At 39.9% G+C, this 18,926-nt stretch overlaps 1 pseudogene; it reads right to left on the bottom strand.

Moving 5' to 3' along the window:
* Positions 1 to 2,249: 2,249 nt before the first annotated feature.
* On the bottom strand, positions 2,250 to 3,146 carry LOC110540344 (E3 ubiquitin-protein ligase CCNB1IP1-like; annotated as a pseudogene).
* Positions 3,147 to 18,926: the final 15,780 nt, after the last annotated feature.

Raw genomic sequence — 18,926 nt, forward strand, 5'->3', positions numbered from 1 at the left:
TTCTACTTTCTGCATTTATGAGTTGAGTTGTTTGAGGTTCTTTACATAGATGATGTGATTCAGTCAGTTCACACCTGTTAGGATGGCTACTTTTTTAAGTCAGCAATCCCATTTATTAATGACAATGAAAAATGGTATATCAGCCATGGAAATAGTATATGATTTTTTTTTAGAAACATTAAAAACACAATTTCCATGTGATTCTACTCCAAAATTATTGAAACATGTGTCTTGAGAATTCTGTGCTGCTACGTTCATCCCATCACCCTTCAGAATTGCTAAGTGGAAGATAATTCCTATTTGTTACTTTTCTCACCATATGACAAATGACCTGACAAGAGCAACCTAAAAAAGGAAGGGTTTATTATGACTCACAGTTTAAGATGAGCAGAGTTTGATATGATAGAGAGGTTGTAGCTGCAGGCATGTGAGGGCAAAACCATCACATTGTGGCCATAGCCAGGATGCAAATAATTGAGCAGGAAATGGGGAAATGCAATGATACCTCAAGCCCTCTCCTGTTGTTCTACCTCCTTCAGTAAGGCTCAAGCTTGTAAAGGTTCCGCAACTTTCCATACAAGGCTACAAGCTGGGACCAAGTGTTCAAACATAGGAGCCTCTGAGTGATAGTTCAAATTCAGACTACAACCCAACCCAAATATCTGTTGATGGATAAATGGATCAAGAATGTGTGATGCAAAAAAAAAAAAAAAAAGAATGTGTGATGCATTATACACAATGGAATATTGACTGCAGATGATTATAAACCAGGGACTTAGGTTGAACTGACTTGTTGGCCAACACACCAAATGTTATGATGTCTACTAAGTTCCAAAATAAGTCAAACACCAAGTCAAGGAAGAAATGAAAAGGTTTTTTGTTTGTTTGTTTGTTTGTTTGCTTGTTTTTTGTAACCAGACCACTACTGATCAGGGAAACAGAACAGACATGAGAGATGAACTGCAACTGGGAGCCAGAAATCTATAGAGCTTTTAAGCACAAAAGCAAGGAAAGAAAAAAGAAAACAATCACAAAGCCACATTTATCCATGACAAGATACAGTTGCATTTTCCATCAATCAGGACTGAGAGATGGGCAACTTTCCTAGGAACATTTTCATTGCAGTGCACTTACCCTGTTCTCATTGGTTGGTTTGCTCAACTGGGGGGGGGGGCAACTTGCCCAGCATTCATGTCTCAACTTGCTGACCAGGATGTTGCTCATCCAGGAAGGTCTTGGGAACTTGAACTTTGTTTTATACCTATTCAAAATGGAAGTTTTATTAAAAATGGCTTCACTTTAGCTCCTTCTTACAATTCACCATTTAAAAAGAATAATATCCTACCATTTTGGCAACCAAAATGGAATACATTATGATAAGGGAAGTAAGTCACAGAAACACAAACACAGCTTTTAAAAAATAGGAACAATATTTAAAACTAAGACCTACAACCTCTCACATTTCTGGTTTCCTTCAGATGCTTGTGAATCTTATATCTTTGAACTTTTAAACTGTTTCCTGTAGCATCAGTGGCTAGAGTTGAGAAAGAAAGATTTCAGAAATATCTGGGATTCACATCACTCTTATCCCACAAGCAAATGTGTTCTCCTCCTTTGTGCTTTTGGTCACTGCAGACCTTGGAGATCTGCCTGCACTCTCCCTTCCACCTCCATTGTGTCTCCTCTCTTTTGGTTTCCAACCTTGACTTCTTTATTTTAACGTAAAAAAAAGCAATTTTATTTTTAAAACAAATACCAATAAAATTAACAATAACTTTTATCAATGTAAATTATTTTTAAAATAGGAATGGAACACTATGCATCAAATATTCGTCAAATTGCACTTTCATTCATTTGCACATGCATATCTCCAAAACAAGCCAATACGAATGAAAATACATGAGTGAACAAAACAAGCAAATAGGAAACCACCATTTTCCCAAACCATAATCTTGACATAAAGATGCTAGCAAATAGGGAAAATCAATGTATACACATTCCACACTAGAATCCAAAGTGCCATGTAAAGTATCACTGGTGTTTACATTAGCATAAGCACAGCTTGGTCTGAAACAAGCATCTGTGAAGAAATGTTGTGGTTGTGTGAACAGTGATGAATGTAGAAACTGAGATACATGAAGTGCTCATGCCCTAAGCCAAAAAGGAAGAAACCAAACAGTAATCTACACGCTCTGCTGCAAGCCAACTTCTTCTAAGGTGAACATGTAAAGAGCACTCAGGGATGTCAATCATGTCATCTGCAGTAAACTGGATGACATAAAACTGTATGAGAACAGAGACAGACTTGAAGTGTGACATGAGATCAATTTCTTTTACTTCAAGGCTCTGCTGCAGACTTGCTGCTCTGGGTCATGGCTTTGAGCGGCAAAACTAAAGAAGTTGTTAATGGGTTCAGGTGCTGTAGGGAAACCCACATAATGGTGTGAACTAAACCTTTTCATCTCCACCACCTTGATTTCCAACCCCTGTATTTTCCAAAAGAAACTTTGAGCTGTTCCATAACAGAAAGCGAGAGACACCAGATTGTGTGATTGCAGCTTGTCCAGGGCATCTTCTTGGCTAACAATAGTGATATTTTATAGTCTGAGGTTGTTTTAAATGCCTTGGAACTTTAGATGCTGGCGATTGAGCTCCATTTGTTTCTCAGGATATCACTAAACTTTTTTTTTTTTGTATTTTTCTAGAATGTTCTTTGTAGAGGTGACCGTCCCTTTCATACAGACCAATTCTACATACTTGTTATGTATTTGTTGTCTATATAACTTTTGCGTCTGTTTCAGATGGCTTTCAACTTTGCTGAAATTGTATTCTCAAGATAGATGTTCCCGGTGTATCTGACATGTCCAGAAGGCCAGTGCTCAGAAGCTAATATCCAATATAATCTCTGGTTAAAGTCCCGCCAGCATCATAGCTTATATTCCTCTGATGGACTGTCCTATACAGACAATATCTAGCTTTCCAGAAAGGGTGCTTGCAGGCAGAGCAGATAGTTGGTGAATGACTGAACTCATCACTGCCATGCTGATCACAGAAGGTGTGAGAGATGCAGTGACCCAACCATAACCAGAGAGCTTGATATGACACTTTCAATAACTGCAAAGCAGTATGTCTTCACACAAAGACATGATAGTCTCCAAAAGAAGAATTCATAAAACAATGCCAACTGTTTTTTTTAATCATGCAACCATGATTTGCAGCATGAAGGTCCAGACGGAAAGTGTTGGTATTAATCTGGTGTCCTTTCCTGAATGCTAAACATTTGTACTTCTTCCATTTTGTCTTTAGTTTCTCTGTTATCAAATGAATCCAGCTATAATCTTGGAAGCCAAATTGAAATATCAAAATGACTGCTTAGCACCATCTCTGCTTTTATGGTTCCTTCAGCCTTTAAACATTCCTCTTATGAATGTGAAAATTTGAGCCCACTTTATAGATATTCTTGGGGTTCATGCAGGACACACGGAGGGAGTGCTACAATCCCAGATCTTTTCTGGACATATCTCATCTTTAACCTGAAACACCCCCACCCCAGCTGAGAGATAAAGCTCCAGCCTTGGCTTCTTGATTGATAGCTCACTTGGGAAATTGCTCCTCAGACTATCCCAGCTTCATCAAGGTCTTGGCTTCTGATCATCACTGCCTGGGGCATTTATCAAAACATTTCTCATAAAGCACCATGTTCTAAGTCCAGAAAGACAACACCAGGCCACTACCTGATTGGGCTCAAGCTTTCAAATAAGAGAGACTAGAACACTGAATTCCTAGCTGTCAGATGGGTACAGGAAGCAGGCAGCAATTGATAATTCTACTTGGATAAAAAATTTCGAATAGATTCTTCAGCATCTATAAAAGTGAAGGTGTTTTGAGTCGATGACAGTTCTTTGAAAGGGATATCTCTGGATGAGCAGATACCATCTTCTCTGGGATGTGCTTCCCAGAGTGAGAACCATTAACCGTTAATGTAAAAAAATGGGACTTGGTAAGTCTTTCTAGAAAGCAAGCTGACAAGTGTACAGGGAAATCTGTGCTCCACCCAGCATTATTGTACTCAATGGGAGTGGAGCACACAAATCACTTTTACAAAGCTTTCTATTTAAACACTACTTGAGTGATAATGTATTGAGAATGATCTTAGCATGCATTCTGTAGTTGTTTTACAAATAAGACATAATGCATCCACTACCAGGATTATTACACAGGCCCTGGAAGTGGTGTTTCACAAGCAATTGTAATAATGTGGGAAAGAAATTTATGGTGTAATAGCTTGATTTATTTTTCTTCTAAAAATCAGTTTCATGTTTAGAACAGTCTCCATGACATACATTTTTGTAGAAAGGCTCAAGCCTCTGCGGAACCAGCCATGTAGCTGTAATAACAGCAGGCAGGCACGTCTGTAGTAGCATACTTTGGGGACACATGTCCAGTGGACATTACTTCTCTTTATCTGATAAATGACCCAACTCACATTTAAGACTGGGTTCTTGGCAGCCATATTAGTCTATGTGAGTGATTCCTCGCCCCATGTGGCTGGATGCAGCATGAACTCAGGAGAACAGGTTGACCCTGAAAAGAACCTGGGGTTGTTTTAATGAAGAGAGAAGATGGAGTTGGAACCTGTATGGTGGTCATGCTTGACCACGGAATCTAGTAAAGACAACTTCTAAGTAGGGAAATGACAGGTTTTTACTCTTTGTGTCATCGGCAGTCCAGTGACTCTAAGGACATTATTTCAGGTTTAATATCACCATTGACATTTTCTCCATGAATATTGGACTGCAGCGCCTGCTGATGTCTGTGGTACAGCTCTTCCTGTTGCATTCTGGTTAAAGTGACAACTTGACCTTTCGGATGTACAGGTCAGAGGAGATGGACAATACCACATTGTCCTGTGATTGTTACAATAATCTCATGAGAACCTTAAAAATTTTAGTAAAATAAAATTAATAAAGTAAAAAAAAAAGGAACATGAAGAAAGTCATGGTGGAACCACAAATAAGGGTAAGGGAAAATTCCTGTCTTTCTCAGGCTAGTTGTGTTGTGGCATATTGCCAGCTTGCATTACATGAATTGCTAATTTCATTTAAGTCAGATTAATATGGTTTTCTGTGATTAGCAACCAAGAGAGTCTGACATAGACAAATCAGCAAGACCTTCTCAGAACAGTGACACTGGTGAAAAACTTACACAGAGCTTATATTTTCTTCTTGATGCCTTTGTGACTATTTATGGTTTTTCTAAAGGGATCAAGATCATTTTCACAATGAAAATAATGAAGCGCATCATGAGAGGGAAATATTTATTTCTAAAGGCATGTTTTGCTTTCCCTCTCACAACAGAAAGATACTCAAGTATCCTGAAATGGAATTCCTGTGGTGGAAAATAAAACTTATCTTTTAAGCACCTCAGTGTGTTGTTAGGAGGTAGAATTCCCACCAGCCAGATAGGACCTTACATTAAGCAAACACCACATCTAGAGATGAGCTCAGAGATGGAATGAGTCTCTTTGCCAGCAATAGCTTTTGTACATGTGACCTGATATGGGAGGACAGAACTCAAAAAGACACTTGTAGCAACTTTTTAAATATTCTTCTCTGAAGATCTTTAAGAGATTACCCTTGCCTCTCACAGATGGAGACCAGAGCAGTTGCTGCCATCTCAGTCACCATCAGTCACCTAGACAAGAGGAAAGGTAAGAGAAAGGAAGGCATATAGTGCTGACACACCCGTTCAGTCAGTACTGACCCTGGCTCACCTTTGGACAACCACTTAAGGCAGGCAGTAACTTCTGTTGGCTTTAGGTAGTTGGAATCAGGTCATGTGTCTTTTGGATCCAAAGCTTCTAGGCATGGCTATACAATTAGAGCCATCACCATTCACCCACTTATTAATTCTGACTCTATATTTCCAGTTATTTCTATATCAACATGTCCCTATGCCAGCTTTCTTACTTCCTGTTGATTTTAGGATAGCTCACCTTATTGAAATCAGCACACAAGTACTACTTGGTGATAACTGTGAACTTCTCCTGCCTCTCCTGCTGTTCTCCTGACTACACAGCTGTATTTTATGGGGCTTCTGTCTGTGAGCTCAGTGTGCCCACTCCTTGCCTGGTATGTCCCAGCATGTGTTCTAGAGAAGTGAACCCTGGGATTTATCACTCCACACCTTGAGATGACCCTTGCAAATTAATCATACAGAAGAGTGATATGTTCAGCAGTTGTCAATTCTGTCTTGGTTCGTGCCAGTTTATACAAAATACCTCAGGAAGAACTATATCGACTTTCAAGGCAACTAAATCAAGATTCTTATGCTGTAGCTTCTAGGGTATAATCAACATTGATGAAGCTTCTGAACAAATTTAGCTGTGAGAGCCCTTAGGAGATTTCACTGTACAGAATCTTAGGAAATCAGCCCCACTTATGCAAGCAGTGTTGACTCAAACAAGGGCTTTTCATCAGTTTCACCTGCTAGTCAACTGAGGCAAAATGTAGCTGGCAAAGAATGAATTAAGCCAAGAGGGCAAAGAGCCTGCCACAGCAAAATCCCCAGTGGCAAATGAAGGGAAAGTATACCTAAGACTTCAACCTCCTAGCAATCCCTTAAAACAGTACAGAGACGCGGGGAGGGGGGGCATTTGTTTGTTTGCTTTAAGTACTGAGACTTCAGTTCAGAGGCTAACACATGCTGTACAAGGGTCCTACCATTGGGTCATATCCCCAACCCTCAAACACAGGAGTTTTGTAAAACATCAAAGTCCAGGTTTTCAAAATTCTAAATAAATGCAAAACTTTATTATATTTTCTTTAGATGAACTTTCTTCAGCATCTTAAAGATATTCTATTTTTGTGATAATATTCTTCTGTTTCAGCTTATGATTTCTGGCTATAAAATAAAATAAAATATGTACAGGTGTCTCTATGACAGTGCCTGATGATTCACACACCTTAGAGAGAATGGGTCAGTGTTTCTCATTTCACATAGGCCATGGTTATGACTAAATTAAGAAGTGGAAATAATATACCTTGAAAAAGTCTCCAACAACAAAGTGTGTGTGTGTGTGTGTGTGTGTGTGTGTGTGTGTGTTGGCCATAAAGATTCTATTCTTGGGGTATTATGGATGTATTCTGCTATTTGTATTACCCAATTCAATAAAACACAAATGTTTTTGCATTTAAATATGTTAAGATTGCAGCTGTAGAGGCTACTCAGTGGTTGAGAGCACTGGCTGCTGTTTCAGAGAACCAAGATTATTCAACTCTTCAACTCTCAGCACACCATGCAGCTCACAACTGTCTATGACCAGAGTCCCAGGGGATCCAATGCCTTCTTCTCAGGAAGACAGCTTATTCTCATCTCCTCTGGTAGTGATCAGTAGATGCTTAGTATTTTCTCTGTATCATTTGGTCCCATATTCCTGTTTGATTGTCCTTTAGTAATTTCAGTTGGGCCTTTCTGCATGACTTAATCTGATTCTTTTTCAGTCCTTTCCAAACAGTTCTGAAAAGTACCTCTCATCCTGGAGGTACTGCTCAGTTAGCAGGGTGATTGCCTAGCATGCACAAAACTCTGTGTTTGAGCTCGCCTAAACAGACTTATCATAAACTCTTGTCATCCAAATGCTCACAATGAGGAGGTAGAAGAACTGTGAGTTCAAGGTCATCCTGAGAAGCTTATAGGTGCCTTGCTTAGTTGAGTCAGCGTCCTTGTTCTCCTGGTGTCTTCCAACCCTTTCTGCCTCTTCCATGGAGTTCCCTGGGTTTTGTGGGGAGGAATTTGATGACTCTCTTCATTTAGACTTTCTTCATATAATGTCTGACTGTGGGTCTCTTCATCTCTTCCAACTTGATACTGGCGGGAGCCTCTCTGATGACAACTAGATAAGGCACTGATCTGTGAGTATAGCAAAATACCATTAGGAGTCATTTTATTGAAATGTTTTTTAGACCAGTAGTGTTGGGTTTTACCCTAGGTCTTCTGGGTTGTCTATTCTCTGATTCTTGAATACCCAAGCAGTGTCAGGCATGGATTACCTATTGTTGGATGGGCCTTAAGCCAAGTCAGACACTGGCTGGTTACTCCTGGATGCTTCTGTGCCACCATTGCCCTAGCTTATTTTACAGGAAGGACAGATTGTGTGTCAAAGGTTTCATGGCTGAGTTGGTGTCCATGTTTCTCTTTTAGTCATCTTCCTGCATCAAAGAGACTAGAACATAGTGGTGAAAAGCTCCATGGACACCAGCTCAACTTCTCTGTGATCAATGAGTTGTTTGGCTGCTGTCCTCACCAATGAGGTCCACTGTTGGTTTGTGAAGAGCGACCCTTTCTCTTAGCTACAGACTGGATTATTTGAGAATTTCCATGAAACTCCTTGGCCAACAACTCAACTGAATTCAACCCAGTCACACTACTGGAAGACTTGTCTGGCGACACGAGATGTCCAGTCGAGTCTTCATTAGATCAACTTCATATATTCCAGGAAGTTTCCACTACATTAGATTTTGACACCACGTCCACATTCCCCCAATTCTTCACCTACTCTCTCTCTCTATCCACCTCATATCCCCCTCCAATCTAATCCCCTACTCCTGGCACCACCAATCCTACATCTGTTCATATATATCTATTTATTTTCTATTCCTAAGGAGATTCATAAAGCCCCCTAGACCCTTCCTCTTTACTTTACCTCTCTCAGGATTATACTTTAGTTGGTTATTATTTACCTAACATCTAATACCCAGCTATAAGCCAATACATAGATGATCTTTCTAGATCTGGGTGCTTTTTTTCTAAATCTAACCATTTGCCTGCAATTGTCATGATGCCAATGTTTTAATTGATGAATAGTACTCCACTGTGTAAATGCACCATGTTTTCTTTATCCATTCTTTTATTGAGAGAAATATAGCTTGCTTCTAGTTTCTGCTATTATGAATAGAGGAGCAGTGAAGAGGCTTGAGCTAGTGTCCCTGTGATAGGATGAAGCATCCTTTGTTTATAAGCTCAAGAGTGGTATAGCTGGCTCCCAAAGTAGATCGAGTCTCAACTTTCTGAGGAAATGTCATATTGATCTCCAAACTGGCTATATAAGTTTGCACTCCCACCAGCAATGCCCTTGTTCCATATCCTGGCCAGCATAGGTTATCACTTGTGTTATTGGTTTTAGCCATTCTGACAGGGTAAGATGGAATCTCAAAGTAGTTGTAGTTTGCAATCCCTGATGACTTAGGTTGTTGAACATTTCCTTTAAGTTTTTTTCAGCCATTTGAATTGTTTCTACTGAAAATTCTGTTTAGGTATGTATCCCATTTTAAAAACTAGATAATAATTTCTTGAGTTCTTTGCGTATTTTGGATATTAGTCCTCTATCAGATGTGGAGTTGGTAAAAAAAAAAAAATTCTTTCCTATTCTGTAGGCTCCCACTTTGATTGATGGTGTTATTTGCCTTACAGAGCTTTTCAGTTTCAAGAGGTCCCATTTATTGTTGATCTTAAAGCCTGTGCTATCGGTGTTCTGTTCAGAAATTCATCTCTTTTGCCAATGCACTCAAAGGTCTTCCCCAATTTGTCTTCTATCAGGTTCAGGGTACCTAGTTTTATGTTGAGGTCTTTAATCCAGTTGGAGTTGAGCTTTATGTGGAGTGATAAGCAGACCTATTTGTATTCTTTTACATGCAGACATTTAGCTTGACCTGCACCATTTGTTGGAGTTGTTGTCTTTTTTTTTCCAGTGTGTATTTCTGGCATGGAATATCTGATTTTTCTCCATCTATTATGATTTAAAATTTTGCCAGCTAAAGTAATCTTGGCTGGTATCTGTGGTTTCTTGGAGTCTGCAGTACAACTGTCCAGGCCCCTCTGGCTTTTAGAGTCTCCAATGAGAAGTCAGTTGTAATTTTAATAGGTCTGCCTTTATATGTTACTTTGTCTTTTTCCCTTGCAGCTTTTAGTATTCTTAATTTGCTCTGTTATGTTTGGTGTTTTGGTTATTTTGTGGCAAAGTGACTTTCTTTTATGGTCCAATATAAATGATGTTCTGTATACTTCTCCTATCTTTATAGGCATCGCCTTCTTTCACCTAAAGAATTTTGTTGAAAATATTTTCTGGGCTTTGGAGCTGGGCATCGTCTCTTTCTTCTATTCCTATTATTCTTAGGTTTTTTTTTTCCATAGTGTCCCAGATTTCCTAGATGTTTTGTGTCAGGATTTTTTTTTTTTTAATTTAACATTTTCTTTGATGTATACATCTCTTTTGTCATATGTTCAACATCTGAGATTTTCCCCTTCATCTCTTATATTCTGTTTATTTAGCTTGCCTCTGTAGGTTTCTGTTCAATATACCTAAAGAACTTTTACTTTCTAGAATCCCCTCAGTTTGTGCTTCCTTTATTGCTTCTCTTTTCCTTTTCAGGTCTTGAATAGTTCATTCGTTTACTTCAACTGGTTGTTTGTGGTTTTGTTTGTTTTTTGCTTTCTTTAAGTAATTTATTTATTTCCTCTTTGAGGACTTCTATCATCTTTACAGAGTTGATTTTAAAGACGTTTGGTGTGGTTACGCTAAATTTGGGTACTCAGGGTCTTTGTAGTAGGATAGCGGGGGCTCTAGCAGAAACATATTTCCCTGGCTGTTACTGTGTTTTCACTCTGGAGTCTCGGTATCTGGGTTTGGGATGACTATACATCTAGGTGCTGATTTCTGGGTTTGTTTTTGTCTTTGTGGCATAGGTGTTTTTTTCCTTGATTTCTGTTTCCTCTATGGATTTTCAGAGTGTAATGGCTGCATGTTTCCCACTTTACTGGCCTGCTCAACTAGTGTGTTCGCAGGGAATGGCTTCTGATACTGGAGGCTGGGATGTTGGGATGAGTTGGGGAAAGGACAGTTCTGGTGGGGATGGAGTCAATGAGGAAAGAAAGATCACAGGGGATTTCCTGCTACAGAGCTGGGCATGGGACTGGAGGGATCGGATCACAGAAGCAGTATTAGAGGTGTGGTTCCACCTTCAGTCTATCTGTTACCCTGGGAGGAGTGGCTCAGGTAAGTAGTTGTTGCTAGGGTTGGGGTCTGGCACAAAGCAATGAGGCTAGGAAGAAATGGACTGTAAGATCCACAGGAGCAGGGGGCATAGAAAGGCTCCAGTTGGTATTCTACTGCAGTACGGGGCTTGAGACTGGGAGTTTGGACTTGGAAGGGAGGAGGGAGTGGTGAAGGTCTTCAGCTAGCTTACTTCTTTCTCTGTTTTTCTTAGGTGCCATGCTCCCAGTGAATGCCTGCTGGTGTTGGAGGCTGGAATAATGGGATGAGTTGGAGAAAGGTAGATGGGAGAAGAAGATTTTTGTGATCTGTTATGGGTGGGGTCAGATAGGAAAAAAAGACCCAAGTGGATTTCCTGCTACAGAATTGAGGATGAGACTAGAGGGACTGGATCATAGGATCAGTAGGAGAGTGTGGGTCCACCTTCAACCTACTTGCATCTTCATAATAGTTACTATTCTTAATAGTTCCCTAATGGTTACGGTAGCATTATTCATTTCCTATAGATGACATTGCACAGGAAGTTCTTTGACCTATGACTGGATACATTAGGATGGAAGAAGAATGTTCTTTCCCAAGTATGGTGCATATGACTTGTGAAGAGGACATCGTTTTAGTGAATCATGCACAGTTTGGGGCAATAGTACATCATGTCTGGGATTTGAAGGTCATTAAGGAGAAGGACTTGAAAGAGACTAGGTGATGCCAGGACTTTGCACTGCTCTGTGCCATCCACATGGGGTAGCCCCTACTTTGGCCCAAAGTTACCCTCACAGAAAGGGAAAAGCCTGAAGTGAGATATACTATACACATCACAGACTACAGTAAATAATTTTGGTCTCAGCACAATTTTTTTATGGTGTGCTTTCATTTACAGAAGAAATTATTTGGTTGGAAAGAAGCCTACGTGGCAGAGTGTCTTCTACCATTCTCTGTGTCTGGCTACATAGTACACACAACAAGTGTCTCTCAGTATAAGTGTGGCTTATGGAAAAGGAGTATCATTTTACCTAAAACATATTCATTGTAGAAACCAAATATTATTCTCTACAGAATTATTTAACCCATTAAAATTATGGGTTAGTTTGCTTGTGAGCATTTTAAAATAATGTTGCCGTCACCAATCCATATGTTATGGGAATTCCAATGTCTGCTATTTTCTCCAGCATATCTAAGTACTCACACATGTACGTGTGCACACACACATACACACACACACACATACACACACACACACACAGAGAGAGAGAGCGAAAGAAAGAGAGAGAAGACAGAGAGAAAGTGTGTGTGAATGTGTTCGTTCTGCACTGATGTATAAACTTCTGCTGTGCTGTCATTTCTGTTTAAGGTATGTAACTTGTGCCAATGATGAGCATAATATTTACTACAGGTCTTTGTGATCTGTATTCCTAAAAACCTTCAGATAAAAGTTGCTCTGCATAGCAGAGTTTTAATCAAGCTTGTGAGTGATTAAGGCAGTTCCAGTCTTCTTTAAAGTCCTTCCTGATATCCAGCACTGTTCTTTGCCTGGGGCTGGCTTTTGTCCTGGCTCCCTGTCCATCAAGAGTTTCCCTGGTCCCTCCTCTTTTATTTTCTATGCTCTCTCTCTTCCTTTCTTCCAAAGAACACCAAGACTATTGAGAATGTACCTTCTCACAGAAAACATGCCAATCCAAGCCTTGATTACACCTGGTTAAAGATAAGGTATATAACCAAAGAAAGTTCAAAACACATTGATAGAACTTAAGTCCATGACAAGAATTTGCCATGATTTGAAATTTTGCTCTTTCCTTTCTACCTCAGCCAGAAGGCTCCGGAAATAAATAAGTTTCTTGGTAATGTAACCCATGAATGACAGGTGTGATGATGAATGCCTGTAATTCTAGAAGGTTTGGGAGTGGAACTACAACAGCAACAACAAAACCAAGCAACAGTGGGAACTCAAGACAGGTGGAGACGGATGTGCCATTATTGCCATGGAGAAGAACTGGCACCAGACTGTTACTTTGCAGTTTCAGGTTTTGATATCAGCTAAACACAGGCAGAAAAATAATATCTAGCTTTGAAAAAGAAGACCATCTTCAGCAAACCTGAATTGAGGAACAATGAGTACAAACACAAATTAAAAAAAAATAATAATGAGACAGAATGAGGCCTGAGGAAGAATCTGTTTGGTTGACATGAACTTCAGGATACAAAAATTGATTGGAAATTTGGCATTAAGAAGTGGATACTGACTACTGTAGAAGCTTCCTAAAATACGTCTATACCCATACATAAAAAATGGAGTAAGAAACAAAGGTCATAGGTGCTATGGGAGAAGCTACCATTATTATTCTGCTAAATGTACATAATATTAAATAGATACTTAATGACCTGTTATATGTACAGATTAAAACACCCTTTAACAATCATCCAAGAAGCTTCTGCTTGCAGTAGAAAGGTGAACACAAAGACCTCACAAATGACTAAAGTTCAGAGAACAAGAGATTAAATAATTTTATCCTGTAATGGAACATACATGCTTAACCCCTTCTTCAAAATCTCAGGCAGGGGTGCTAACCAAGTTTAGGAAGCAGAAGTTGTAGTAACTCCAAAGAAATAATGTCATCTGGACACCGTAATGCAACTGCACACATGAGCTCACAGCAGTTGTGACAGCATGCACAGGCCAATGTAAGCCTAAGACAGACCAAATCTCAGTATGGAGAGGGGAGTTAGGCACAAAGTTATACCCATACCTGAGGATGGAATTGTTAGCTACTGGGAAAGGAGGGGTCAGTTTTCTCCAAGAGTGCAGCCCCTAAAAAGCTGGCCATGCTCCAATAGAAAGCTCCAGTTCCAAGAATAGATGGGTGTCATAAATTGGTCGAGGTGGGTAAGAAAAAAGGACACAAAGTTGGTAAGGAAAATGGGTGGGTCCAGGAATTGTTGGATGAGTGAAAATGAATATGATCAAAACTCTTTGTACAAAATCCTCAAAACAACTTGAAGTGGAGAACAGGTAGGGGAATATAGCTCACGATAGACTGAATAATTGACAGTAGTGATATAGGCTTGGGTTCAATCTCTAGCCTCATCAAAAAAGAAAGAAGATAAAAACAAAATGTAAAGAACAGTAAGTTTATCACATATGTAAAATTCTTTGCTCAAAAGTATGGGTAAGAGAACAAAATAGTCTTATATAACTTATAGTATGATTTAATGCTTTGTGGTGCTTTCTTCTCTTCAGAAATAGTATTTATATGACATTTTCGTGTACCTGGTAGCATGGTAAATAGTTTTTAAACAAAAGTGTGGCAGTTCTGTCTTCAAGCTTGCAAAATTTGGTTTAAACAATACAGCTAGGCTTGGCATCTTGCATAATCGTCTCTAACACTGTTCCTCTCACTACTGTTACCTGTTGAAGTGCTTGCTTTCTTATGAGACTGTCCCTTTAGGGTAGAAACTATCTAACCCGTCTCCTCCCAGATACCTAACAGTTTCTGGCACACAGTAGATGTTCAATAACTGTTAAATGGATCAGTTTGTAAATGCTCCATTTAAAGCAAAATCATGATGGCTCTAATGGGGATTCAGTAGAGCAGCCCAATAAAAACCAAGCAGCATTCAGAAGCCATTCTGATAATTGCTTCAGGAGATGGGTCTGTACTAGTTTTAGAATACTACTTAGATTGCAGTCTTATCCAACCTGCCTACAATTCGATTACTTTGAATGGAAGAGACTTCTCTGGCTCTTTCCATTGATAAATCTAGCTAATGTAGAATGACCATAGCACATGTTGATAGGAAGAGTGACAAAATCATGGTTATAACTACTCTTTGGCCTCTGCAATGGTTAATTTTAATTATCAACCAGACACAAGCTAGACTCACTTAGGAAAGGCAGGCATCTCAACGAAGTATTATTTAGATTAGGTTGATTTGTGTCCTTTATGTCTATGGGGAATTAGCTTGCTTAGGTTAATTGAGATGAGAAGACACCCCCATTGTTGATGGCACTATTACCTGGGGATTCTGGATTGGTGGAGAAAGCCAGCTGAGCACTAACACAAATGCATCAGTTTAATTCCCCTTGCTGTTGACTGCAGGTGTGACATGAGTGTCTACCCCACGTTCCTGCTGCCTGGACTTCTGCTCATGATGGATAGGGCCTGGAATTGTGAACTGAAAGTTACTTTTGTCAGGGTGTTCTATTATAGGAACAGGAAATGAAAGAACAGACTTAAAATTATGAGAATTATTTGAAGTCCTGGGTTTGATCCTCAGTACCACATACTTATAGAATGAGTACTGTTTTTCCTCTGTTCTCTCTTTCTCTAGTGCTAGAAATAAACCAGCAAAGAGAAGTAGAGAGAACCATCACCTAGCTCTCTCTGCTAAGACGCTGGTCTTGACTTCTCTACAGGCCCAGGACCTGAAGGGAGTTTTGGGATTAATGAAGTGACTTTGAGGATTTGGAATTTACTTTCTCAGATGTCACATACCCATCTCTTAGTACAGAACTCTGAAATTTGACATGAAATTGACTCTGTAGTAGATCACTTTCTACACAGATAGCTGTCTATGAATGTGACCATGATGGTCGGAGTATGACTGTGAAGTTGTTCCCACAGGCTCATATTTAAACACTTACTCTCAGATGATGGGGCTACATTCGGTGTTTCTGGAACCTTTAGGAGGTGGGGACTATGGTTCTCACCAATACCATCAGATTCCTGAGCTGCAGGTTTATGAGCCACTGCCTCATGCTCATCTTTTCCCAGATTTGCTCCTGCTGTATGTATTTCTTCCTTTGTGGAATTAAACCTCTCTGAAGTTATGGATCAAAAATCAATTCTTCGAGGTCCAAGATGGAAGTGACCCCTGCACACCATAGCTGAGGGGCACAGGATCCGAAACTCTGAAATTGGTAAATGGAGGGGCAGCTGAAGCCAGAACATAGACATTGAGGCTTCCTGGGTGATAGGGGACAAACCATGAGCTGGGACAGTTTGGATCCAGAAATCTCAGTGCTGGAGATTCTCTCATCTACCTGAAGAATACTCCTGACTCCAGAGACAGACGGCCCCACTGTGAAGTCCAGACTCCATGGACAAATGGCCAGGGTTACAGATAAGCAGATGGCAAGAGGTCTTCCTAAGAACACATCCTACAAAAATCAAGACATGATGGCTTCATCAACAACCCCCCAAATCAATGGATATTCTAATTCATTGAAAACAGAAGAAAATGATCTCAAATCTATGCTTATCCAGTTATTAGAGTCACATAAAGAGGAAATGAGCAAAGCTCTCAAAGAAACACAGCCAAATACAGCTAAACAAATAGAGGCACAAGTAGAGATATATAGAGAGGAAACAAAGAAAAAAATAGTGGCCATCATGGAAAGATACGAATGCATATTCAAAAAGATGAAGGAAATGGTGCAAGACATGAAAACAGAATTAAAATCAATAAAGAAAGGACAAACAGAGAAAACCCGGAAGCAGGAGAACCTGGAGAAAAGATCAGGAAACACAAAGGTAAGCATCACCAATAGAAAACAAGAAATGGAAGAGAGAATATCCAGCACTGAAGATACAATTGCAGAAACTGATATATCTCTCAAAGAAAAAATAAAATTGGAAAAGATCCAGACAAAAAACATCCAAGAAATCAAGGACTCATGAAAAGAAGAAATCTAAGAATAATAGGAGAAGATGCAAAAGAAGATTCTAGGCTCCAATGTCCAGAAAATATTTTCAAGAAAATTATAGAAGAAAACTTTCCCAACTTAAAGAAAGAGATGCCCATAAACATCACCTAGACAACACCAAATTGACTAGACCCAAAAAGAAATACCTCATTTCACATAATAGTCAAAACACTAAATCTGCAGAACAACAACAAAATTAAAAGCAGCAAGGGAAAAAGGACAAGTAACAAAAAGGTAGACCTACAGAATCATGCCAGACTTTTCAACAGAAACTATGAAAGCCAGAAGGGTCTGGGCAGATGTCATGCAGACTCTAAGAGACCACAGATGCCAACCCAGACTACTATACCCAGCAAAGCTTTCAACCAACATAGATGGAGAAAACAAAATATTCCATGACAATCTTTGGGTAGAGAACAGGAAATATTATGAAAGAAGGGGAGATTGAAAGATCTGGAGGGGACAGGAGCTCCACAAGGAGAGCACCAGAACCACAAAAGCCTATGCATATGAGTCTTTTCTGAGACTGATTTCCCAACCAAGGACCATGCACGGAGATAACCTAGAACCCCTGCACAGATGTTGCCCATGGCAGCTCAGTATCCAAGTGGGCTCACTAGTAAGGGGAACAGGGACCATCTCTGACATAAACTCAGTGGCTGGCTCTTTGAATACCTCCTCCTGAGGGGGGAGCAGCCTTACCAGGGCAGAAGAAGACAATGCAGCCAGTCCTGATGAGACCTGATAGGCTAGAGTCAGATGGAAGGGAAGGAGGATCTCCCCTATCAGTGGACTTATAGAGGGGCATGAGAGGAGATGAGGGAGGGAGAGGGCATTGGGAGTTGGGATTGGGAGAGGGAATGGGAGGGGGCTACAGCTGAGATACAAAGTTAATAAACTGTAATTAATAAAAATATATATAAAGTAAAAAAAATCAGTTCTTCCTCCTTTAAGTTGTTTCCTTCAGATGCTTTACTCACAGGGAAAAGAAAGTAACTACAGAAGTAGAAAACACTTTGACCAGTGAAGGAACAACTGAGCTACCATGGGCTACATCTGAGCAGAGGTTCTAGTTTAGCTCCAGGAATGGTCCTTGATTAGAGTATCAGTCTCAGAAAAGACCCTTGGGTTCAGATATTTTTGGTTCTGTTGTTCTTCTTGTGGAGCTCCTGTCCCCTCCAGGTTTTTCTATCTCCCCCTTCTTTCATAAGATTCCTTCATGACACATGCTGGAGGGGTTGTGGAGAAAGGGGAACCCTCCTCCACTGCTGGTGGGAATGTAAACTGGTACAACCACTCTGGAAAGCTATCTGGCACTTTCTAAGACAATTAGGAATAGTGCTTCCTCAAGACCCAGCTATACCACTGCTAGGTATATACCCAAAGTTTGCTCAAGTACACAAAAGGGATACTTGCTCAGCCATGTTTATAGCAGCTTTATTTGTAATAGCCAGAACCTGGAAACAACCCAGGTGTCCATCAACAGAGGAATGGGTACAGAAATTGTGGTATTTTTACACAATGGAATACTACTCAGCAATCAAAAAGGAGGAAATCATGAAATTTGTAGGCAAATGGTGGATCTAGAAAAGATCATTCTGAGTGAAATATCCCAGAAGGAGAAAGACAAACACGGTATATACTCACTTATATAAACCTATAAGATATGATAAACATAATGAAATCTATACACCTAAAAAAGATAATCAAGAGAGCGGACATGGGGTAAGATGATCAATCCTCATTTAGAAAGACAGATGGGATGTGCATTGAATGTATGACAGGAGTCTACTGAGCGCATCTGAAAGACTATAACTAGCAGTGTTTTCAAAGCAAAGACTCATGACCAAACCTTTGGCAGAGTACAGGGAATCATAAGAAAGAAGGGGAGTTAGTCTGATGGGGAAAGGATAGGAGCTCCACAAGGACCAAATATATCTGGACACAGGGTCTTTTCTGAGACTGACATTCAACCAAGGACCATGTATGGATATAACCTAGAACCTCTGCTCAGATGTAGCCTGTGGTAGCTCAGTAACTAATTGGTTTCCCAAAGTGAGGGGAACAAGGACTATTTCTAACAGGAACTCAATGACTGACTCTTTGGCCTCCCCACCCCCAAGGGAGGAGCAGTCCTGTTAGGCCACAGAGGAGGGCTTTGCAGCCAGTCCTGAAGAT

Source organism: Meriones unguiculatus, chromosome 6 (genome assembly GCF_030254825.1).
Source record: "Meriones unguiculatus strain TT.TT164.6M chromosome 6, Bangor_MerUng_6.1, whole genome shotgun sequence".
Classification (NCBI taxonomy): domain Eukaryota; kingdom Metazoa; phylum Chordata; class Mammalia; order Rodentia; family Muridae; genus Meriones; species Meriones unguiculatus.